Source organism: Doryrhamphus excisus, chromosome 11 (genome assembly GCF_030265055.1).
Source record: "Doryrhamphus excisus isolate RoL2022-K1 chromosome 11, RoL_Dexc_1.0, whole genome shotgun sequence".
NCBI lineage: Eukaryota > Metazoa > Chordata > Actinopteri > Syngnathiformes > Syngnathidae > Doryrhamphus > Doryrhamphus excisus.
In genome coordinates, this window is record NC_080476.1 from 1249498 (window position 1) to 1275582 (window position 26085).

At 44.3% G+C, this 26085-nt stretch overlaps 1 long non-coding RNA gene and 3 other non-coding genes across 4 annotated transcripts; all 4 read left to right on the forward strand.

Moving 5' to 3' along the window:
• The first annotated feature begins 368 nt into the window (after positions 1-368).
• trnag-gcc (transfer RNA glycine (anticodon GCC)) lies at positions 369-439 on the forward strand. Its single transcript has one exon. It is a non-coding gene; the product is annotated as a tRNA-Gly (tRNA).
• A 342-nt stretch (positions 440-781) lies between these two features.
• Positions 782-855, forward strand: trnat-agu (transfer RNA threonine (anticodon AGU)). The gene has a single exon. It is a non-coding gene; the product is annotated as a tRNA-Thr (tRNA).
• A 1328-nt stretch (positions 856-2183) lies between these two features.
• Positions 2184-2265, forward strand: trnas-cga (transfer RNA serine (anticodon CGA)). Its single transcript has one exon. It is a non-coding gene; the product is annotated as a tRNA-Ser (tRNA).
• A 22155-nt stretch (positions 2266-24420) lies between these two features.
• On the forward strand, positions 24421-25515 carry LOC131138606 (uncharacterized). Its single transcript, XR_009132115.1, has 3 exons — positions 24421-24575; positions 24710-25378; positions 25456-25515. It is a non-coding gene; the product is annotated as an uncharacterized LOC131138606 (long non-coding RNA).
• Positions 25516-26085: the final 570 nt, after the last annotated feature.

Here is a 26085-nt window from a genome sequence, read left to right on the forward strand (position 1 = left end):
TATCCTGGGCGGGGGAAGCTTCTTCTACCAGAGCATTAATTGACTCTGGGGCGGACGAGAACTTCATTGATAGCGGACTGGTCAGTTCTCTTAACATTCCTACTGTTGAGCTTGTCCCCCACAAGAATGTCTGCTCGCTAGATGAACATCACCTGGCATGCATTACGCATCAGACGTGCACCATATCCTTGGTGCTATCGGGTAACCACCACAAAGTCACTATTTTTTTTCTTATGCCCTCTCGCTCAGCTCTGTTAGTACTCGGCCTCCCCTGGCATCCCGTGCGTGTATTGTGATGTTTTGTCACTTTGCAGAGGCACATCAACTCGACAATTTAATTTGTTTCTCCGACAGTCTTTCCCAACGTGGCATTGGTGGTTCAGTGGTAGAATTCTCGCTTGCCAAGCGGGAGGCCCGGGTCCGATTCCCGGCCAATGCAGTATATCTCAGCGTATACCTTTCTTTAGAGCTCATGTTGAAAAAGTACAAAGGCTCTTTTCCTGCGAAAGGACAGTATTCAGAATGACACCTGAAACGTAACAGACCGGACCACCCGAGAGTTAAGGTGGACAGCGCTTAGTGAAACCTTACTGCAGTCATGCTGTTGTAGTCTCTGTCGCGCAATTGGTCAGCACGTTTGGCTGTTAACTGAGAGGTTGGTGGTTCGAGCCCACCCAGGGACTCTCAATTCACACATGTGTTGGACTTTGGACTCCCACCCTTGTATGAACATTTTTCCCCATTGGCGAACTGTTTTTGTGTTGGTGCCCGATGCACTGCTGGCACTGTGGCTAAGCTGGTCAAAGTGCCTGTCTAGTAAACAGGAGATCCTGGGTTCGAATCCCAGCAGTGCCTGGGTGCTTGGTCATTGAAACTTTGGCAGCTGAATTCTGAACCATGTACTTCTTTTTGTCACTTGCCCTTCAAGAACGAATTGACGTTGCATCCACAGCTGACATGATTGTTGTGGATCCCATTACGCCAGAAGGTGCTTGAATCCAAACAGTATGACATTGTGATGTGTTGTCATTCAGCGCCACTTTGCAGAGGCTCATCCACTTGACAGTTGATTATTTTTCTCTTACAATGTGTCCCCATGTAGCATTGGTAGTTCAGTGGTAGAATTCTCACTTGCCAAGCGGGGGCCGCGCGCGTGTTGTTGACATTTGCTGCCAGCCAATCAGGATGCGACACAGACGTCAGACAAGCAAAGAGACTCGCCTGCCACGCGGGCATGATTACCATTACCATTACCATCTATCAGGGATGGCAACTGAATTAAGAATCAATGCCAGAAACCTGCCACAGGATTTCAGATAATGTTTTGAGGCAGATTGATCATGATGCCTCTGAAGTTCACCAAAGCAGACCTGACTTAAGGTGACTACACTTCCAATGTTCCCAGTGATGACTGAACCTCTCGCTCCTTGTGTTCCCCGAGAAACTCGGTCAGCTGCGGAATTGACGTACTCCAGCAAAGGAACCAAAATAGTTATGAGACTGAACCTTCTCTGTCAACGCTGTGATGGCAGGGGAATTAGCTCAAATGGTAGAGCACTCGCTTTGCATGCGAGAGGGAGCGGGATCGATGCCCACATTCTCCAAGAAGTCAAATGCTTTTTTGTAGAAGAGATGTTGGGATCGGAAATGAGTCCAGGATCTGTCCCTCAGCATCAGACAAATACCCCAAACCTAATCCTGGCTACGTTCTCTCGACTAGTCTCTTGTCATGTAATAGTGAAGAAACCCAGTCCTTGATTTATTGTTCCCAAGTATAGCGATAAGCCATGTGGTATTGATAATTTGGATGGTAGGTTACTGAGGGCGGCAGCTAAGTTGATTCAGGAGCCGATATGCCATATCTTCAATTTAATTATTGACAATGGCGTTTATCCACAGTCCTGGAAGATCGCAAAGGTGCTAGGTCGAAAAGGTTTACTTAAACAAGTTATTCCTTGCGTGCACGGTCATCTCGGTGTTGAGGAAGAAGGAGCAGAAATCTTCTGGCATACTGTACTTGACCACAGAAGGAGGATAAAGGAAGTAGGTTTAACATTTCAGGGAAGGGGCCTCCCTTCACCCGCCTGAACAGGGACTTGAACCCTGGACCCTCAGATTAAAAGTCTGATGTTCTACCAACTGAGCAATCCCTTCAACAATCCCCCATTGGTCTTTTCCAAGCAGTCACGGTGGCCGAGAGGTTAAGGCGTTGGACTCGAAATCCAATGGGGTTTCCCCGCACAGGTTCGAATCCTGTCTGTGACGCTTTGATTGGGCATTTGTTGCCGCCAGGCTGTTTACCTTGTGGTGTAGTACTGTTGGTTATGAGGGCCGGGGTGTTGTCCTTTCACGGTCCGCATTCTCTACACTGGTGGTCTAAATTTTGGGTAGAGGATAATGGGGTCCACTGTCCCCATTGAGCTGCTTCTTGCAGTCTCGGTGGCCGAGAGGTTTGTTGCCACTCTGCTTTTGACATGCTGTTTTCAGCGGCCTTGTCGAGGGTGTTTCACAGGTGGATGGGTGGTGTGATGTTGGATATGGGGGCCAGTGGGATGTCCCCGTTTTGTTGTTCCTGGAGCACATAAAGAAGAGTGACCAGTACGGGGGGCTGAACCCATGACCTTGGCGTTATTAAATTTAGTTATTAAAAATAGGTCGTTAAAAACCTTTAAAAGTGCAGACTCAGTGCCATTAAAGGCCCTGTAACCTGACTGGAAAGTGTCTAAAATCCCATTCTCATCTAAAAAAGGTTGCATCTGTGCAAGAACACTTCTTTCTAAAATCTTTGAGATAAAAGGCAGTTTAGAGATTGGCCGATAATTTGATAAAATTGAAGGATCCAGACTAGTTTTTTTCAACAAAGGTTCAACAGTAGCCTTTTTACAGAAAGATGGCACGGTACCAGAGGCCAGGCTACTGTTGATGATGGCACACACAGAAGGACCCACGGTTGGCCACACCTCCCTAAAAAAGGTGGGACTGGGTCGATGGGGGAAGAAGAAGGCTTAAGACCCTTATCTCCGTGATAAAAGCCAGTGACACCGGTTCAAACTGATAAAAACCTTTAGAGCACTGTGTCAATGTGGGCATATTAAAAGAGGGGGGTGATATATTACTTCGTACAGATGCAACCTTGTCCTTAAAAAACTGCAAAAAGTTTTCACACGTTTCATATGATTGTTCAAGTATAGTGGATGGACTGGGATTTAAAACAGAGTCAATAGTTTTAAAAAGAACACGTGGGTTGTTAATATTGTCTGATATCAAGTCTGAGAGGTATTTTGTTTTCTCAATCTTCACCACATTCTGATAATGTCTCCAACTGTCCTTGAGAATTTGATAGGGGACCTGTAGACCGTCTTTCTTCCACCTGCGCTCTGCTTTTCGGCATTCACGCCGGGCTGCTCGAGTGACATTGTTGAGCCACTCTTCCTGTTTAGTTTTGGGGCGCATGGCTTTCAGAGGGGCTAAACTGTCCAAGACAGTCGCACAGGTAGAAGTAAAGCAGTTCATCAGCTGCTCGGTGTAGTACCAGTACAAGTACCAAACACTAATCTGAGCCCCAATTTCTATGCCAAATACAGTATTGGTCTAACCTTAAACCCAGTCCTAACTCCCTTCTCCAGTTGAGCACCTTAACTTGTTGTGTAGTACTTACCAGAAACTCAAGTCTATCATTTATTGACGGGTTTTATTCGTATTTCTGTCGTCAGTCGCTTCAGAATGACAGCAGTTGGCAGATAGCGCTTATGAATGACCCTAACCGTTCGACCGAGGACCAAGACAAATCCCATCTCCACTCAAAACCTGTCCAAATGTCAGTTACCTGACTGGGAGCACCAATATCCTTTTATTAATAAAATAAATTTGATTAGAGATCAGATGATAGATGTTGATGGTAGACTGTCAGATTCTATTATAAAGAACAATATTATGTAGGATAAACGGTGTAGTTTTCAATTTAAGAGGATAAGTGTAGATGAGGTAGGAAAACTGTTGCATTCCATTAAAAGCGATAAGCCATGTGGTATTGATAATTTGGATGGTAGGTTACTGAGGGCGGCAGCAAAGTTGATTCAGGAGCCGATATGCCATATCTTCAATTTAATTATTGACAATGGCGTTTATCCACAGTCCTGGAAGATCGCAAAGGTGCTAGGTCGAAAAGGTTTACTTAAACAAGTTATTCCTTGCGTGCACGGTCATCTCGGTGTTGAGGAAGAAGGAGCAGAAATCTTCTGGCATACTGTACTTGACCACAGAGGGAGGATAAAGGAAGTAGGTTTAACATTTCAGGGAAGGGGCCTCCCTTCACCCGACTTGAACCCTGGACCCTCAGATTAAAAGTCTGATGCTCTACCAACTGAGCTATCCAGGCCTTCATTGAATGAGGACAACTCACATGGTCAAATCTTCTGGCATACTGTACTTGACCTTGGAGAGGAGAGCTTCTTCTCTGGCTATCAACAAAGCACCACACGCTGACCAACTGAGCTAACCAGTATAGCGGCAGAAAGCTGCTGGAATGACAAGGCGCTACGAAACGCGTATCGGGCGGAGCCGCTCCGACCCACTTGTCGGCTCCAAATCCCACCTCCCGGGGCTCTTCCGGCACCACTCCTCCCTCCCTGCTCCAGCGGCGGAGTGCCGTCTGACGACGTCGTCCCCATCCAACTGGCATCCACAGCTGACATGATTGTTGTGGATCCCATTACGCCAGAAGGTGCTTGAATCCAAAGAGTATGACATTGTGACGTTTTGTCATTCAGCGCCACTTTGCAGAGGCTCATCCACTTGACAGTTGAATTTTGTTCTCTTACAATGTGTCCCCACGTGGCATTGGTGGTTCAGTGGTAGAATTCTCACTTGCCAAACGCGGGCCACGCGCGTGTTGTTGACATTTGCTGCCAGCCAATCAGGATGCGACACAGACGTCAAACAAGCAAAGAGACTCGCCTGCCACGCGGGCATGATTACCATTACCATGGCCATCTATCAGGGATGGCAACTGAATTAAGAATCAGTGCCAGAAACCTACAACAGCATTTCAGATAATGTTTTGATGCAGACTGGTCATGATGCCTCTGAAGTTCACCAAAGCAGACCTGACTTAAGGTGACTACACTTCCAAAGTTCCCAGTGATGACTGAACCTCTCGCTTCTTGTGTTCCCCGAGAAACTCGGTCAGCTGTGGAATTGATCAAAAAGGCCAGGTTAAGCAGAAAAAGGCCTGCTTAGCTCGCGGGGGCCGTGCGGGTGTTGTTGACATTTGCTGCCAGCCAATCAGGATGCGAGACAGATGTCAGACAAGCAGAGAGACTTCGGAGAAATGAAGTCAGGTGTCCGAATCCCGTCTAAGCATCAGTCAAGTCACCATTTTCTTCTCCACAATATATTTTTTTTCCAATTAATCCCTATATGATTACAAACTATTCCTATCAGGCTTATATTGATACCAGTGCTTGAAATAAAACACAAAATCAATGCAATGTAACAAAGAATATTTATTTATCAGGTTGCCATGCCACACTCAAAAACACTCTCAGAAATAAAAAATGAATACTAATCACAAGCTATGAATAATGAAAAAAAATGTTCATTTATTTTGCTGCCGTTGTTTCTCCTTTTCATAAAAAGGAGAGGCCTGGAACTCCCTCCAGCTCATCTCTCTTTCCATCCCGTGCTCTCTATAGATAGAAAGGACTTTGGCAGGGCAGTAGATGTACTTCCCTGCTTGCCCTGGAAAGCCAGTGTGGATGTGGGGGCTGTTCGGATCCTGCTTTAGCTGCATCCTGCAGAACCGGCACTTTCGGACAGGGGGTGGAGGAGATTCCTCCCTCTTCCTCTTCTTCTGCTGTTTTTCCCTCCACCCTCTTTCTTGTACATCGAGCTCTCGCTGGAAGAAGTCTGTTTGACTGAACTCTTGAAACGGCATCTTGGGGTTTGTCAGACCTTCTGCACCATATTTTTGGAAAACTTTTGTGGGGCAATAAAAGTATCTGACAGGGCCCCGCTGATAAAAGTCATGTATTGATGTCCCATCCCCTTGCTATTTTGATTTTGGTTGACAACAGCACAGACATGTTTTTGAGTTTTTTTGACACGGGAGGTGGTTGCTCCTGCTCCAATGGGGTATGAGCAGGTGGTGGTGGTGGTGGTGATGGTGGAATGACCATAGCTGCAGGCAGTGTCACGACAGGCACAGCAGAGGTAGTGCTGAGCAACTGCCAACGCTGCTGTGTATGTTGCAGCTTCTCTGGGCTGGTATTTAGTGAAGATGATGTATTGAGAAATTTACTGTTGTGTTTTATGTATTTGGAAATATGCAATTTTGATGTTGGATGCAGCATGCTGTTGGGGTCTTTGCTGGACTTGTGGACAAGAGTGCCATACTCCCGAACCACAAGCTTGATCATGTCCTCGTGCCCGCGGTGTTTATTAAGGAGCTCGTCAATTGCCGACTTCATTGGAGACGGCCAGCGCTTGTGGTCCAACACAAATACTCTCCCTCCAGTCTTCACTGGTCCAGTGCGGGCAGCAGTCGGAGAACATTGGATGGGCAATCTTCTTGTGGGCTCTAGGCAAAGAAAACCATGAGATACACATTTGTTATTTGGTTCAAACAAGATGCAACACTATTAGAACAAGGGGACACATGATTAGTTTAGATAAGTTTTTACCTGGCTGTGGCTGAAGCTCAGTAACAGAAGCTTTATTGTCCAAGTCAGATGCTGGGATAGGGGCCACACGACTAGACGTAGTCGCAGTAGCAGTTTGAAGAGGGTGAACAGAGTGGGGAACAAAGTTGAAAAGCCTGGTGGGAGGTGTGGAGGAAGGCTGCACTGGTTCTGCTCCCTGACCAGCTCCTTGATCAGACAGGATGCCTGGAGAAGGAGCACTTGTGGCACGGCCAGGGTCCTTCTTGGTTTTATGTTTGTCCCAGTCTAAAGGGACCGAACAACACTCTGGCTCCCTGTACTCCAGGCCAAACCTGGACAAACTTTTCTTCGCCAAAGACCCGTCTGGAAACAGCATTCAGGGTGCACATCAGTGCAGGGTCGAAAACAGGCGGGAGAGAAACGCCTGGCAGTTTCAGGTCCAGCAGACGCTGATAGTTCCAGCGACACACTCCTGTCATGGCCTGGGCCTGGAACAGCTCTGAGGACACCTGCGTGCCGGTCACCCATTTGGCCTGGTGGAAGTGGTAGCCCTCCTGCTGCGACGTGCCTCTGATGAGGATCCAGACAGGGACTGCTGCACGCTCACCTGGCACATGGCTTAACTGTATCGTTCCTCCACGGCGGTACAGTATGCCCCCTTCCACCTCAGGATCACTGAGGCAACCGCGCAGAATGTGGACACGTTGGATCCTCCATCTCTTTAGCATGGAGGGCTTATATAGAGGGATGCCATTCGGATCTGTGGTCAGGTGAAAGTGTCAGGTTCAAACTCCTGTGACACTTGTAAAAACACTTAAATACAGAAATACAGAAGAGACAGACAATATTCAAAGTTACTTGCAGCGAGGAGAGTGAAACCACATACCCAGTGACATGCCGCTGCACTCTGAGTATGCAGTTAACACTGCTCTCTTTTTATTCTCTTTCGGGGGTCCCTACTACATGGTCGTGCAACTCTAAGGGGGGGGGGGGGGGTGGAGAAGGCAGTTGCACGAGCTGTATTTGTCTATGTGTGCGTGTGTATGTGAGAGCAATTACTTTTAATGTTTTATGAGTTATTTATCTTGACACATTCTTGCAGGATTAACATGAGCATCTGCAGAGTCGCTGTTGGTGCATCCAGGCACCTCCAGGACCTGGGGGTCGCTGGGGGTCTCTGATCAGGGTCACGGGAACATTCCTTCTTTAGCACATTCAAACACTTTCTATTGTCTAAGCAAATGGATATAAGTGTGATAACTAACAAAATAATACTTGTATCTACATTTTATTCTAACAGAAAGTGCTTCAACACCCCTTCCACTCTCTGAATAAGCGTCCCGGGCGGAGGAATCTTTATCCTGCAGTGCTCACGAATTTGCTGCTTGGTGGGATTTGCAGGCTGGATGCCACAGAAGACGTATGCATCCTGGAGCCTCTGCAGGTCTTCCTGGTCCACCACAGAGAAGGCAGCCGATAGGAACTGTGCAACGGTGCTGTATAGCGGGTGATGTTCTGAGGCACACTCACGAAGAAGCCGTCGCATACAGTGGAACAAGTCCAGCTTGATGACTATACTGTTGTTGTCAAAGGTTCTTGATGCACATGTATTCAACAGGCTCCCAGATGTGGCCTCAGTAACAATTGCATCAGTTGTTTGCCATGCATCCCAGTTGAGATGTTCCTCTGCAGAAGACTCTGCAACCCTGAACGGTGCACAGCAATCTCTCAGAAACACAAATAACATATGAAATAATGACACTTAATAGAGTTAATTTTTGATTAAACATTTCTGGTTAAAGTGATGAAATCTCACCTGTCAACCCACTGAAACTGGGCTTTCTCAATGCCAGTCCTGCTGTAACGGTTTGAGAGACCCTCATACATGGGCCGCAGGGTTTTGTCCGTCTCAGACTGCACCATGACCCAGGACAGGATCATTTAGTTCTCATTCATCACAGCATGTGACGACATGACACCAGATGAAAGGTGACTTTCTTGGCCACTTTCCGGGTGTGGTCTGAGCGGAGAGCCTGTCCAAAGGTACCCTGCAGCATCTGCTGAATGGTGTCCTTCTGGTTCCGGAACTCATGCAGCAAGCAGTCGGTGAGGTAGTGGGCAGACACAGAGACCCCGTTCCAGCCATCAGTATCACTGTAGCCCCCAAAAGGCTCCAGTTTTCTCTCCTACCGAAGGAACTGAGTGATGGTCTTTTGGCCGCCATGAGTTCCTGCCTCTCCATCCATCACATTCTGGCAGCACAGAAGATAGGCCAGGTTGGCACGCTCATACTTAAAATGCAACATCTCGTTGATCTGATTTGCCATGTCTGTGGGTGATTTTCCAGTCTGTCTCAGCTCATCCAGTACTGACTTACAGATGGCCTTCTTGTAAGTCAGCAACGCTGGCAACAGATTGGTAAACCTTGGGAAGCTTTTCCAGCCAGAGCGGGTTGTCGGAATACCACCTCTTATTGCAGCTCTTACAGCACAGCCTGGAGGAGAGCAGGTAGTATTGCCCAGTGAGGCCCACAATCACTTGCAGTCTCCCGACTCCAGCAGAGACAACACGTGGCTGAGAACAGTCACCAGAGCATGGCAGGGTGTAGTTGTTTTTTAGCCGCCCCATCAAGTAGTCATTTTCCGGCTTCCAGACGAAAAAGGGATGAAGATGAAAATACTTTGGGGACGGCAGATCATAAATACTGTCAATCAGCTCAGGCTGGGGAGGTAAGCGCCACAGGGAGAAGGTTTTCATAGGGTTGTTAACAGGGCGGGAGCCTGGCCACAGACCCATGGACTCCAGTTCCAACTTCATCCATATTTTCTGCTGGTGTGTGCAGTTCCACTTATTGACCTCCTGGTCAAATGACAGAAACTGTTGAGGTGGGACTGCCGTAGGTGGGACTGGTGGTTGGTCTAGTTGGAAACAGACATGCACATGTCAATTTTGACACCATTTTTAATGTGACACTATACTGCTGTGTTACTTACTGTGGGGTCGCTGTGCAGACTGTGGCTCTGATGCAGATAGAGTGGAGGCTCCAGGACTCCCAGGAGCACATGCAGTTTCTAAAATGAAACCAAATTACATGTACACTGTGTTAATATTATATTAATATCAGGTGCAGTCAGTCACATAGAAAGATTAATCACTCACCTGGGGCAGGCTGTGGGGTCTCTTCTTTGGTCTTCGTTTTCTCTGGTAGCAGAAACATCAACTCCCGTGGGAAAGGCACTGGAATCTTTGGAGGCAGCACAGCTGGTGCTACACAAGGAAAGAGGCGGTGGTGCATTTTACCTTGAGTGTAAATCAGTTTGGATTGAAATGGTCAAACATCACTTAAAGCCTTTACCATCGTCTGGTGCATCTGGGCCAGTCGGTGCATGTTCTGTGTCTAAAACCGGAGAAAATATTAGCATTTCAGGGGTATTAGTAGAGTCACTCACAACAAACTGCCTTTTGTTACTTCAACTACTTTTTAAAGAATTAAATAGATCTTTTTTGTGATGGTCTAGTCCAGGGGTCGGCAACCTTTACTATGAAAAGAGCCATTTTACCCCCTTGCCCACTGAAGAAAAATAGCCTGGAGCCGCAAAACAATGTTTAAAACAACATTGGAGGGAATTTGTGGGTATCAAAGTAGTTCAGATAAGAAAAGACGAGTTGGAGTACTCTTGCTAGTATTGGAGATAAACTTACATAAATTTATGTGTAAACTACTGTAAACCTACCGGATTTGTTTACTCTGGCGCAAACAAGTTCCCATGCCGCTGTTTTTAAACGATCTCTAATTTATTTTTTAGAATTGTCAAATAGCTCTGAGAAAGTATTACTTATTTTCCTTCATGTTTACCATAAATAGCATCCTGTCTGCTCATCCTCATCCAATCACCGGTCAGAACTCAGTCGGGATGCATTCATGGTCTCACACAAAGTTGGATTTTTTTAAACTCATTACAAAAGACGTGCATTTTCCCCACTCGGGTGTTAAAAAATAGGGAGCCACAACAAAGAGGCTGAAGAGCCACATGCGGCTCTGGAGCCGCGGGTTGCTGACCCCTGGTCTAGTCTAACCGTAACTAGAGGAGGAGAAGCAGAATGGCTCAATGCAAACACATGCTTCCGGCGTTAGTGAGCAAACATCATTCACAATTTCTTCCATTCAAAAGAATGTATTGAAATTATACTTACCCTCTCGTGTCGCTCTCATTCATTAGTTTATTTAGGTAACGTTTCGGTCCGTTTGACCTTCATCATAAATATTAGCTTGACCTAATATGTCTGATGAAGGTAGACCTACTAAACTAATGAATGAGAGCCACACAGTGTGCGGGAACCTCTTTTTGAACAATATATGAAACAAACCATGAAAAAAATGCAGTAAACATGTCTTTGTCTCCTTTGACAAAAATATAAAATATCTACTAACAGAGTCTGAGAAATCTCTATTTGAAATATATAACCTCAGGGTACATCAACATGAGCATATGAGTATATGGCTGAAATGGATGCAGCATGTGGCTCAAATGCACAAAGAAGGACATTTTGATGACATTCTGACACTTATGGAAATATCAACACATGAACTTCTATACTTAGGGGGCTGTATGTAAGATTGTGGTTATTGTGGCTGTTGCTGTGCCTGCTCATCACATCTGTGCTTGAATTGTTGCTCTGACATCGCTTTTCCTTGCTGGAAACAAGCAAGCAGTGTAGCACATACTTAAGTATAACTGTGAAACATACAGGTTTACAGTCCATAATGTGTTTAACACAAAAGATCTAAATACTCACCTGTGAGATATTAAACAAGGTAGGCCACCTGTGCTTCATGTCACTGATGCTCATTTGTATGTCGTATGTTCCTCTATGTGCAAAAGTTCTCCACATCAAGTCCTTAATGACTGGGCTGTCTCTCTTCTTTAATTGGTGATTAGTTGGTTTTGGTTCAGCTCCTGGAGGATAGCGAGGAAGAATACCACTTCACCACTGTTCCATGTTTTAAGGGAGCAAGGACATCTTAAATGAAGACAGGGTACTTACAGCCACAACCATAAATACTGTGCTTGACTTGATAATGCTTGAGAAGCTCCCCTTTTGAAGTATCCTCCAATGTGCAGCGCCTACATTGCCAGGCCACGGGCCGCCACCTTAAAAAGGAGCATAAACAGTGTTACAATGGTTTGTTTTTGAAAGTGCTGTCTAATTTCATGTACATCGTTTTTGGATTGTGTTTTAAATCCACAGTTCTAAAGAATGAATTATAATGCACATTCATTCATGCATTCATTTTCGACTGCTCATCCTCACAAGGGGGTGCTGGAGCCTATCCCAGCTGTCTTCGGGCGTGATGCGGGGGCCACCCTGGACTGGTGGCCAGCCAATATCAGGGCACATATAGACAAACAACCATTCACACTCACATTCAGTATGGCAGTGACATTAAAAAAACAACACCCAGCATATTTGAAGGAAGACTGGGTCGCTATTAGTTTAAAAATTGCAAGTGCTCTACTTACCGATGTATTGTCGTCCATATAACTTGCCGTGCTTGTCTTGATACCTTTGCTGGTCTTGTGTTGCTGACTGCACCATAGACCTCTCATAACTCCACCCCTTTGGCCGCGAATGGGGCACGTCATGACGTCTACGTCACCAAGCTTAAGCACTGGACTTTTAAGCATTTATTTATGTAAGCGATTAAATGATTTTCAGAGGTTTTACTAAGTTAGTAAACTTTATTATTGTTATATTTAATAAGGCTCTGGGTCATTTTCCGAGTGTAGTATTTTGTACATCATTCTGATTGAAATCGGTCAGATCCATTTGACAACCATTTGTTTACGTTTTATTCTGAAGCAGTGCGTTGCGGTGTGTGGACTGCATTGGAACATTTTGCTCTTTATGGAAAAGTGGTTGGCTCTTAAAAGAGCCGTTGTGGTGAATCTACTGCAGATGCCCAGCGATTTCTCGGCGGAAGTTGAGGTAGAGCGTCTCATTTCCCCTTTCGTTGATATGGCAACCGTCGGCAAGCAAGTCGTGGACGGAGATGTTGGAATGCGGGATGCGCTTCATGCCGCGTCGTCGGAGGAAGCGGCCAAGGACTCGGTTAATCCTTTTCCTCGCATTGTCCAGTCCACGTCCTGTGGGTGCCGTCTGGCAACGCCAGTTCCAACGGGGCAAGATATCCGAAAACATCACCACTGTGCCGGGTAGCAAGTGGATGATGTAATCAAGATCCGCCATCATCTTAAGGAGAAGCCGGCGGCGTAGCCAAAACTATTGCCACCAAGGTGTATGAGCAGCAACTGTGGAGGTGTCGCTCCCGTTTGCAACTTCTGGCATTAAAAAGGCACCAGATGCTCCCACCTCCTTCCGCCTTGTCCATGCCAGGTGACTTGGCAAGGGAGCCCGAAATTGGGGTCCCACTGATATCGCCTGACGTGTCTTTCCAGCCTGGTCACAATGGAGCTGCCGACAAGCCACAATGTTGTCCTCTGAGTCATGTTCATCGTTATGGCGATAGTCGCACTTCAGCTTATTTATACAGTGAGCACGCAATGCCATTGGCTAGTTTTCCCTCTGTTCGTCCACGTAAACATGGTTTGGTTTAATTCGCCCAATTTCAAATTACATTCATTCCGCCAATAGCTGATCGATTGTTAGTTGAGTGAGGCACGATTGGTCAATTTTCAAAATATTGACCCGCCCAACTTTCACATTACATTCAATCAGACAATCGCTGATAGGTTGTTTGTTTGGTGACTTACGATTGGTCAATTATCCAAAGGTGGAGCCTGACAGGTTGGTTTTGTGAGCTACGATTGGTCAGTTCTCCAACGGTGTGGTATCATGGTTCTATAAACACTGCTTCGTGTGCCCCCCCCCCCCTTTCTGCTCGACCGAACAGAACGCTTTTTGAGAGAGAACGCTTTTTGCATTGCCTAAAACAAGACAAAGGACCCACATTCGCCGGAAACTGCAGTTTGCCATTGTGTTGGACTTCATCTGCTGACATAGAGGTGAGTTTTTTTTAATAGACTTAGTAAACTGAAATATATTCATTTGTAAGGACAAAACGTGCTTGATGATAAAAAGCCTGGAGCCCCTCTGCCGAGCGCAATCCGCAGGAATACACGTCCGGTTGGAGCTTAACTTCATTTTGTTTTTTCTTCGTTTTTTTCTCCATATATGTATAATTTTATGTATTTGTACGTTGTTGTTGGTGTCGCCGCACGTTGGATGCGTGTTTGGGATACACTAACGGTCGAAACTTAACTCCATATAGCTCAAGTTCTATTCGGTGCTGCTGCACGTAGGCCGCTTGTTTAGGATACACAAATGGTCGGAGCTTAACGCTGTATAGCAAAAATTATATTAGTTGTTGCCGCACCTTAGACGAGCCGTTGGCGGGCAGTTTGGTGGTGGCGTCGAAAATGGCGTCACTGATGACATAGGTCCCAAAATGGCGGTCGCGGCGGCGTTGAAAATGGCGTCACTGATGACACAGGCCCCAAAATGGTGGTCGCCCCCGCGCCATCTTGTCGCAGCAGTCGGGGAGGAAATAATTCTCACGGATGTCTAAAGTATGGGAGTACTTTACACCTACAGGTAACGATTCTGTGACCTGTGCTAAATGGAGATAGCGTATCATTTTTTGACACTATCATTTTTCTTGTTTGCAATACTAGTCTAAGGGAACGTCACGTAATTCGTGACCCATCCCACTTTTTGTCTGTCACAGAATTGCCCAAACAGGAGGTGATTGCTGGATACAAATTAGAGTTTTGTATGCGTGATGATTTTGCTTCAGGTGATGTCAATGTAGTTTCTATCATATTGAAAATGGGATTTATGTCACTCTGCATGATGCACAGCACATGCATTCTTACAGTCTGTCAAAGTAGTTGTGCCATCATTTGTGATGCTGGTCAGTATTGTCTGGTCGATTCACACTCACACAGCTGTAATGGCATGGTTTGCAGTGATGGAACCAGTGTTGTTCTGTGTTTTGGTGGTCTTGATGCCCTTGCTAATCACATTAGCAATTTGGCTGCAGGGTTTGGTGGAGTGGATAAACTTTTTGAGATAGCTGGTGTTGTTGTGACTGTTTTGGCTGATAGAAAACGTCACTTGGAGATGTCTGATGTTGTTTCCAAAAGGTTCAAAATGGCTGACATTTGAAGTACAAGTGCGTCTGATGTTGAAGTAGTCAGTGTCGTAACCACACAGCATGACTTTAGTCCAATGCCTCGAACGGACTCTCAGGTTGTGTGCCAACTTTTGAACATTGATTGTGAGGTCAACACTGTGCCTGTCACTTTGCTTGTTGGACCCTTGGGAACGCCATGTCAAAAGGAGAGTATTGTTCCTGACGGTAACTGTTTTTTCCGTGCCATATCCCAAGCGGTGAGTGGCACACAGAAAAATCACAGGAAAATTAGACTCCGTGTGGTTAAACATATAGAAAAGCACTCTGAAGATTATGAGAAAGTTCTCAGGAGTGAATACAGTTGTTTGACGGAGTATATAAGGGTTTCTAAAATGAAATATGTTAATCATTGGGCAACAGAGGTGGAGATACAGGCTATAGCAGATAGTTTGGGAATTAATGTTTTTACTTTTTACAATGGTTGTTGAAACAATGGTGGTTGAAATATTGTTCCAAGTCAGAATCCAGTAGTGGGATTTATTTGGAAAACTCTGGTAATCACTACGAGTGTGTGACGTGTCAATGAGGGCCTATTAGGAAGTTGTTTTGGGATTTGTCGGAGTGGTACACCTGATAGCAGTCAGCATGGTACCAGGTCGCATAAGCATTTGGCCAATCAAGGAATTGGCCCAGATACTGGGTCAAATGATGTGAATAGGGTTGTTGAACCAAGCAAAGAAAAACAATCGTCCTTGCTTGCAAGCCCGTCCAATTTTTTAAAAAAGAAAATGGCTGTGAACAAAAGATCAAAATATATAGTCGATATGTTGGAAAGGGCGAAAAAAATAACAATGAGTGTGAAGAAATACAAAGAGCAAGCTATCTTTAGGCAGAGAGTAAAGAGAATGAGTGTTGTAAAATATAGAGATGATGTAGTGCATCAAAGCAGAGTTAAAACATTTAGCATCACAAACTATAAAAGTGACAGTTTGCATCGGACCAGAGTCAAGACATGCAGCGTCAATAAGTATAAAAGTGACAGCTTGCACCGAGAAAGAGTGAAAAATATATAGCAATGAAAAAAGAAAATATAGCAATGATGGAAGGCACAGAAAAAGAGTAAAACAATCCAGCATAACCAAATACAAAATAGATACAAGGCACCGGGCCATTGTAAAACTTGCAAGTGTCAAGGAATATCACAGTAATTTAGAGCACAAAATGCGTGTGATTGCAGATGTCAAGGCACGAAGGTATGCTGCAATGTTGCGAGAGGAAGAATTTGATGTTGTTGTTGAGCAGTTTTTAGAGAAAGTGAAGAATGGGCCCCAATTTGTCTGCTGTGTGTGCCATAGGTTGATGTTTAAACATCAGGTCCTGCAGTGTCACAGAGAGCATTACAGCAGAAGTAGTGCAAGTGCTTCTCTTGTGACCACGTGCATTAATGAAGAGTATTTGCACCAATGTAGTGCAGAGTGCACGCTTCCTTGTTTGTTGGTGGAGTCTGGTAGAGGGCAGCTGTGGATTTGCTACACTTGCCATTATAAGGTTAGCAAAGGGGAAATGCCACCTGAATGTGTGGCAAATAATTTGGGGGTGGACCCGATTCCTCCTGAGCTGGCTTGCCTGAACAGTTTAGAGCAGCATTTAATTGCACTAAATATCCCCTTTATGAAAATGCTTGCATTGCCTAGAGGGGGCCAAAATGGTGTCCATGGGCCTGTGACTTGTGTTCCGGCCAATGTTGTTGAAACGACAAATTTGTTGCCACGGTCCAATATGGAAGGCTCTATGCTCTGTGTCAAGCTCAAAAGGAAGCTGACTTACAAAGGACACTATGAGTACCATTTTGTGGACAGCCTGCACATTCGAGAAGCCTTGAGGTATTTAAAAGAGTCAAATGTGCATTATGAAGATATAGAGTACAACAAGGAGTGGGTCAATGACTTTAGTAGGGAACCTGATGCCTCTCAGGTGGAGGACAGTGTTCCTGCTGTAGATGTCACACCACCTCTAGATGCAGGAAATGAACTTCTCCATGATGGACAGCAACACTGCATGTTTCAAGACACTTGTTTGATGCCGGTTGACATGGTCAGGAAGCGCTGGATCAGTATTATGACATATTGAATGTGGCTCCAGCAGAAGGAAATAATCCTGTGAGGTTGCTTTCTGACCATTTGAATGAAGCTAGATGTTTCCCTGTGTTGTTTCCACGTGGCCGTTTCACGTTTCATGATACTCGAAAATATAGGCTGACGGCGTCGCGATATTTCAATAATCGCATCATGCATGCTGATCAGAGATTTGGGCAGAATGTGGAATACATATTCTATGCTCAGTACTTGTGTGAACTTGTGCAAGTGGTGTCGAGCATTTCCATTGCTTTACGCAAAGGATTTGCTGGTTTGGTGGCAAAAATGGCCAAGGATTTGTTGACCAACGATGAGTCGTTAAAGACATTGTTGGAATGTGACCAGGGCTATCGTTTTCTGAAGCCCATCAGAGGCACTCCAGCCTTTTGGCAGAGTACGCAGCGCGATATTTTGGCTTGTGTGCGTCAACTTGGTGTTCCCACGTGGTTTTGCTCTTTTTCATCTGCTGATTTACGGTGGAAAAACTTGTTAGACTGCATTTTGAGACAAGAGGGAAGAACGCAAATGGCTGCAGAGTTGGAGTGGGCTGACAGGGGTGATTTGTTGAGACGGAATCCTGTGACTGCTGCACAGATGTTTGATTTCCGGTGGCATGTCTTTCTAAGAGAGGTGATAATGTCTTCGATCCAACCGATTGGCAAAGACTATTATGGACTATTTTTACCGGGTGGAATTTCAGCAGCGTGGTTCCCCGCATGTACATCGTTTGTTCTGGGTAGAGAATGCCCCACGGATTGACGTTAACTCGGATGAAGAAGTCACAAATTTTATTTATAGATATGTTACTTGTGAATTGCAGACACAGGATGAAGTATTGACAGAGACAGTGTCTTCCGTACAGCAGCATTCTAAGCGACATTCTAAAACATGCAAAAAGAAAAACACCGTGTGTCGTTTCGGTTTTCCCAAACCTGTGTCAGGACGAACATTTATTAGCCATCAGTTTGACGGACAGGGACAAAAAACATGTACTTGTCAGGTTAGCCAATCAACCGGTGTTAAAACATGCACATGTCCAAAAGCATCCCAAAATGCCACAAACATGAAAGCAGAAGAGGCATCCGAAATCATAAAATCCATTAAAGCAGCCCTGGCTGACGAGAACCACGTGTATCAAAGTGTGGAACATTTGTTCCACGGTCTCGGTATAACACAAAATACTTTTGAGGCCGCACATCGCCACTTGGGTCGTCGTACGGAAGTAATAATGAAGCGTCAAATCAATGAGATTTTGATCAATCCAAACAGCAAACCTCTGCTGAAATGCTAATATGGACATCCAGTATGTCGTTGATGCGTATGCGTGCGTGGTTTATATAATCTCGTATATTTCCAAAGCTGAGAGGGAAACTGGATTGCTGCTGAGTAATGCCCAGAAAGAAGCATCCAAACAGGCAAACGTCAGTGCCAAAGAGGCCTTAAAAAGTCTTGGCAGTGTGTACCTGCACAATAGAGACGTGTGTGCACAAGAGGCCATTTACCGGGTGACAAATATGCATCTTAAGGAATGCTCGCGCAAAGTTGTTTTTGTTCCAACAGGGGACAATGTGGTCAAAATGAGTTTGCCTGTGAGTGTTTTGCGACAAAAAGCTTCATCAGCCGAATTAACAACGGAAGACATGTGGATGACCAGCATTGTCGACCGTTATAAAAACAGACCAAACGACGACACGTTCAATGACATGTGCTTGGCACAATTCCGAATACCACATCATCAGCAAAAACGAAAGGTCGGCATCCAAAATTGAACTTAAAAACAACTACGGACATGTGACAAAACGTACACGGACCAAACCTGCCGTAGTACGCTCTGCACGCTTTTCACAAACCAAAAACCCAGAGTTGTATTATTGTAGCCTTTTGCAGTCGTATCTGCCATGCCGGGTGGATTTGCAGTTAAGACCTGCCAACTGCCCAACATTTGAAGAGTTTCATGACAATGGTGCGGTCCCATTAAATGATGGGTCGATGCATTCTGTTCGATCCATAGTGGATACAAATAAACAACATTTCGACAATGACGGGGATGAACTGGACAGTATCCAAAGATCTATTGATCACAGCGGTGTTGCTGAGGATGCGTGGTGTCTGTTGTGTCCAGAACAAGAGTTGGAAAGGCTACAGTGCGAAGAAGAATGTCGGAAAAAACAGCAGTTGGTCAAAGAAGAGGCAGAAGTAATACCTGACTTGGCAAATGAAAACAGAACCGCTCTAAACTTACAAAAGCAAAAGTCAATGAGTCGAAATTATGGCTTGGCATTGATCCGCTCCCTAAATAACACTCAAATGGACATTTTTTACAAAATTAGACAGTGGTGCCTTGATAAAGTAGGTGGGAGAAAACCCGAGCCATTACACTTATTCATCACAGGTGGTGCCGGGACAGGAAAAAGCCACCTAATTAAAGCCATCCAATATGAGGCTACCAGGTTGTTGTCAACAATGTGTCGGCAACCAGACAATATTTCTGTCTGTCTGACTGCACCAACAGGGATTCTGCTTACAATTTGAATGCAACAACCATACACAGCACCTTGAGCGTTGGCAAGGATACTCGTTTGCCTGACACACCACTGGGTGAGGAAACGGTGAATTCCTTGCGTGCCAAGTTCGCGGACCTCCAAATTTTGATAATCGATTAAATATCAATGGTTGATCACAAGTTGTTGACGTACATTCATGGTAGGTTGCGACAAATTAAGCAAACCGGTGACTATGCTGCATTTGGCAACGTCAGCATCATCGCCGTTGGTGATTTTTACCAGTTACCGCCAGTCAAAGGAAAGCCTCTCTATGTCGAAGACGCCACTTTCAACTTGTGGACAAATCTTTTCCGTGTGGTCGAACTGACAACGATAGTCCGTCAAAAAGATAATCAATTTGCAGCATTGCTAAATAGACTCCGCAAACATCCAAAAGGCGCAGTGTTGTTGGAAACAGACATAGAACTTTTGAAACAGCGCGAAACGGGTGAGGTCAGCTCCGCATTACATGTGTTTCCAACCAATCAGCAAGTAAACGAGTACAACCTAAAACAGCTTTTCAGGATCTGTCCGGAGTACACAACGGTAAAAGCTCAGGATTTCAGCCAAAACAAAAAATACGGTAAATTAGAAAGAAAAGTTGGGCACCACAGCAAAGTTTACAACACGTGTTTAGAGGAAACTCTGCACATCGCTAACGATGCATGTGTAATGCTTTGCAAAAACATCGATATTGACGACGGCTTAGTTAACGGGGTTTGTGGCACTGTCTCTGACGTTCTTTTCCAAAAGGATGACACATTTCCCAGTAGGATCTATGTAAAATTTGATGATGCCAAAGTAGGTCAACAAAGGCGCGCACAAACTACTAATGAGTCCGTCACGCTAAAAGACAGCACATTTATTCTGCCAGAGGAAGAAAAAGTAACTAAAAGTGGTGGCATGCGTCACCAGTTCCCTCTGAAGCTCGCTTGGGCTTGCACGGTACATAAAGTCCAGGGTGTTACCGTGAACAATGTAGTTGTGTCTCTAGACAGGGTGTTTTCCGCAGGGCAGGCGTATGTTGCATTGAGTCGGGTCACAGCTTTAGACGGTTTGATTATTGAAAAGTTTAATGCCGAAAAGATTTACTGTAATGATGCCATTAAGAATGCTGTAGGAAGGATGCCACCATTTTTGACAGAAAGTGAACCACCACAAAATGTACAACCACAATTCACGATTTATTTGATGAATGTACAAAATTTGACAAAACATGCGTCAGATTTGGCAGCATGTACACAGCACCTGCAGCCTAACTGCATCGCTGTGACAGAAACGTGGCTGCCAACGGCATGTACACCCAGCAGTGTAACCATTCCTGGGTACCATTTTCATTGCCAACCACGATGTTTGTCTTACTCCAGCAGTAACCCTGCTTTGGTAGAATTACAAGGGCAACAGCATGGCGGAGTTGGCATGTACATTGCAGACCACCTGCACTGTAGTGTTGTCTCCGCCCCAAACTTCAACTTGGAAGTTTTACTGGTGAACTGCTCCTCACCCAGTGTGTTAATAGCAGTTGTGTATCGACCACCCTCCTATCCAATGGTGTTGTTTCAAGGTCACCTTGGCACGCTGCTGGATTGGTTGCACCAGAAGTACACCAAATTTTTGTTAAAATCTTCCACTATCAGCACATTCATGGCTAGGAAAGGGTTCTGCCAGTCAGTCAAACATCCTACCACAGAAAAGGGTACACTAATTGACCATGTATATGTCAAAACATCACACTTTGATGTAGAATCGGTTGTGATGCCCACTTATTTCAGTGACCATGAAGGGATTTTGTGCTCTTTTAAACACCAAATTTAAAACGCACACACATACGCACACACACATTCCACTTCAGCATTCTTCTGGCAGTCTTAGTCTGTAAAATAGGTTCAGGTGGTCTCACATGTTTATTAGGAATGTAGGTTGACTAAAGAGTAATCTAAAAATTGAAAAGCATCTAAACTATTGATTTATGTAACCAGGGGACAATTTACAATCCACGAGTTTGCTCAGCCACAAGAACGGTGGATTGTATTTGTCAATCACTGAATAAAAGTGAAACCACTGGGCAAAGTTAAGATCCCAGTTTCTGTTTAGGATGCTAACTATTTTCCTTTTCTAAACAAACCATGGTTATTTCTCAAACCAGTAAATTAACATTGTACATCTTGTAAACATGTAAATATTGTAACTTCTGCCTATATTTTAAATAGTGTACATATTGTATATGTAAATATGTAAATAGTACCTGATGAAATGATCCCAGCGCTGCCTCACTCACCTGTCCTCTTGTCTTGATAGTTACCGCCTGTCTGCCTTAAAGTTAAATACTAAAGGGATTCAAACCTTTTTGAAAACAAAGTTGATATTTTTCTTACCAGATTGTATTAGTCAATCACTGGCGCAAAATTCAACCACTGCCCAAAATTAAGATTCAAAGGGATTAAAACTATGGACTTTTCTGAACACATAGTTGGTATTTTTCAACCAGTGGACAATTTACAATCCACGAGTTTACTCAACCACAAGAACGGTGGATTGTGTTTGTCAATCACTGACGAAAAATACGTTTTTTCAGACACTGTAATGAAGACAATGAGGGCAATGTAAATATATAAATAATGTAAATATGTAAATACTGTGAATGTATATTGTGACTAACCTGTGCTCTTGTCTTTCTAGTTGCCGCCTGTCTTCAGTTCCACGCACATCATCTTTATATTAAACATAGTAGCAGTAGAAGTACATGCGTATATTAGTTAACATAGTAGCAGTAGAATAGCATAGAAGTAAAACTAATCCCATAAGTGCATCATACCAACTATTATAATAGCAATGTAGTCGTTTGCATGCATGTGAGTTTTCATCAACAGGACAAGACCCCTCTGACGGTGTGAGTGTCCTCTGACAACTGCTGCATGTGGTAAGATATGGAGCTGTTTTCACTTTTCATATTGGTCAAATTGTGTTCATGTGTGAAACACTTGACATTATACTCGCATGTGATTTCTCCCGATACGTAAACCGGGCTCCAGACTACAAGTTAAACTTTGCTTAGTAAATAAAATACATCTTGAAATGTTGCCAGTCACATAAAACACTTTCTTTTTGACCAAGTAGCTTTAATTAGCTGGAAGTTGGAAACACCTCCACTATGCTAAATGGGACACAGAATCTTACATGAGTTTATGTTCTGCAGGGGAAAAATGTTAACCTGTTAACCAAAATGTGTGGGGGCCTTGTGCTACTAAAATTATACATAGAATACCATGGTACTTGTAGTACAAAAAAAAACTTCCTCATTCTGTCTTCTTTGACCTTTTTATATGATCCACTCATAGCAAGTTTACTAACATATTTGCTTTCACGCTTTCTCTGACCTTTAGTGAATGCTTCCTGCTTCCAGAGGAGCTCCCACCATTGCACCTTGACATCCACCCATTTGTGACTGGAAAGGATACCGTTCGAGCCCTAATTACGATTACAATAGGGCTTTTGCACTGGTCAGTGCTCGAGCCCTAATAAAGTATAATACATTAATAAAACCTCTGAAAATCATTTAATCACTTACATAAAAACAAATGCTAAAAAGTCCAGCGCTTAAGCTTGGTGACGTAGACGTAATGACGTGCCCCATTCGCGGCCAAAGGGGTGAAGTTATGAGAGGTCTATCATGCAGTCTCCAGCAACACAAGACCAGCGAAGGTATCAAGACGAGCACGGCAAGTTATATGGACGACAATACATCGGTAAGTAGAGCACTTGCAATTTTTAAACTAATAGCGACCCCGTCTTCCTTCAAATACGCTGGGTGTTGTTTTTTTAATGTCACTGCCATACTGTTGTGTGTAAGCTAACTTTAGCTATGTTTGCTAGCCACCAAATTGCTCAGCTAACATGGTTCGTTGAGTGAACATATTTTAACAGGTAACGGATCATCGAACCGGAAAAGTTGAGCTTTCACCGCGCTCTCTTTCTCTCTGTGTGTATGCCGTGTTTTGCTTGGTTTTACTTTGTGTTTTTGTAACATGACGTGATGTCGATATGCTCCGATGGGAAACTCTTGTGGGAACAGCCGAGCTACTTCCGGAGCTCATTACAAATATAATACAAGAGTATTCAGCATTCGTTTTCTACCGCTCACCCTCACGAAGGTCGCGGGGGGTGCTGGAGTCTATCCCAGCTGTCTGTAGGCGAGAGGCGGGGTACACCCTGGACTGGTGGCCAGCCAATCACAGGGCACATATAGACAAACAACCATTCACACTCACATTCATACCTATGGACAATTTGGAGTGGCCAATTAACCTAGCATGTTTTTGGAATGGGGGAGGAAACCGGAGTACCCGGAGAAAACCCACGCATGCACGGGGAGAACATGCAAACTGTACACATAGATGGCCAACAGTATTCATTAAAATTATTTATTTATGGTTTCATATACAAAATATGAATTCTAATTATGAATTACTGCATGTTTTCCTGTAATTATATTTGGAGATATAATTAATGTCAATGTGCATTTTTGGCAGGCAAGTGGTTAGCGTCCAGACCTCACAGCTAAAAGATGTGAGGATGAGCAGTCGAAAATGAATGCATGAATGAATGTGCATTATAATTCATTCTTTAGAACTGTGGATTTAAAACACAATCCAAAAACGATGTACATGAAATTAGACAGCACTTTAAAAACAAACCATTGTAACACTGTTTATGCTCCTTTTTAAAAGGTGGCGGCCCGTGGCCTGGCAATGTAGGCGCTGCACATTGGAGGATACTTCAAAAGGGGAGCTTCTCAAGCATTATCAAGTCAAGCACAGTATTTATGGTTGTGGCTGTAAGTACCCTGTCTTCATTTAAGATGTCCTTGCTCCCTTAAAACATGGAACAGTGGTGAAGTGGTATTCTTCCTCGCTATCCTCCAGGAGCTGAACCAAAACCAACTAATCACCAATTAAAGAAGAGAGACAGCCCAGTCATTAAGGACTTGATGTGGAGAACTTTTGCACATAGAGGAACATACGACATACAAATGAGCATCAGTGACATGAAGCACAGGTGGCCTACCTTGTTTAATGTCTCACAGGTGAGTATTTGGATCTTTTGTGTTAAACACATTATGGACTGTAAACCTGTATGTTTCACAGTTATACTTAAGTATGCACTTCACTTTTTGTTGTCACTGGTTCTTTTGTCTCTTCTTTCATATCTCTCTTTCAGGTTGGCGCAGAGTTTCTAATGCTCACAAAACAGAAGGGAGGCAAAAGGACATTGCAGTAATTGAACTTACGCATCTGTATCCCTAAGGAGAAGCTTACACAAGTGCAGCTTCATCTTGGAATGCCAAACAAGAAACTACTGCAGGAGGTTGAGACACGATGGAACAGCACATACTTAATGCTGCAATGATTGGTCGAATTAAGGGAGCCAGTTGGAGCAGCATCCGCAGGGCTCCAACACGACAGACCACTCCTGACGTCTGATGAATTCACCATTGTTGGAGGGTGCCTTTCCCTGCTGTCTCCGTTTTATGATGCCACGGCTGAGCTGTCAGCAGAGAAACATGTGCCTCTAAAGTTGTCCCCCTCTTGAAAATGCTTGAGCAAACTCTTCAGGAGGAAGTGACAAAGCCGGCCTCAGTAGTTGCACGTGAAATGGGAGAGCAACTCATATGGCTCCTCCGGGAGAAGCTCCACACTTTACAATCAATGAGCATCATGTCCCTAGCTACACTCCTGGACCCGCGATTTAAAGTGATAGGCTTCTTCAGCCCAAATAAGGCATCAGAAGCGATCAAGCGTCTGACCTCAGAGTGTGCCACGTTGATAAGGTCCAAACAGGACAGACAGGAAACTCCCCAAGCATCTACTTCTCATGATGACACCGGAGGTAATCTATTATTTTGAATGTTGAAATCAATCATTCCTGTCAGAACACTTATTCACATGATATGTGGTTTCTTCTAGGAAGCAAACTGTGGCTTCGTTTTGACACGAGTGTAAAGGAGGCACAGAAGACTCAAAACGTGACAGCAGATGCCACAGTAGAGGTCCAGCGCTACATATTGGAGCCAAATCCGAGCAGGATGGAAAATCCTTGGACTACTGGGAAAGACAAAAAACCCTGTACCCCAATTTATACATGCTGGCTTTAACCTATTTATGCACGCCTGCATCCTCTGTGTGTTAGAATAAAATGGAGATAGAATGAATATAGTATTAGTTATCATCCTTATATGACACCGTGCCATGCGAAAGAATTTTCTCAAAGGCCGGAGAGGTTATATCAAAAAAAGAGGATCAAAAAAGGGGCCATGCCAGGTAACATAAAACCATGATGAAGCAAGCCATATCACATGATGCTGGAAGCATTTATTGACATGAAAACATTCAGCATTTCATATATACTGTATATCATTTGTCAATGAAAATTGTGGAGTACATAATTATAAGAGCCAAAACATATGAATTGAATGCATCACACATGGAGATAGAGCTGCCTGCAATTGTATCCAAGGCCAGCAGGTGGTTTTGTGTGCACATGAAGCTTCAAGAAATGAATCCATTCTCCAACCAGTTGACTGAAATGGTTCGAAG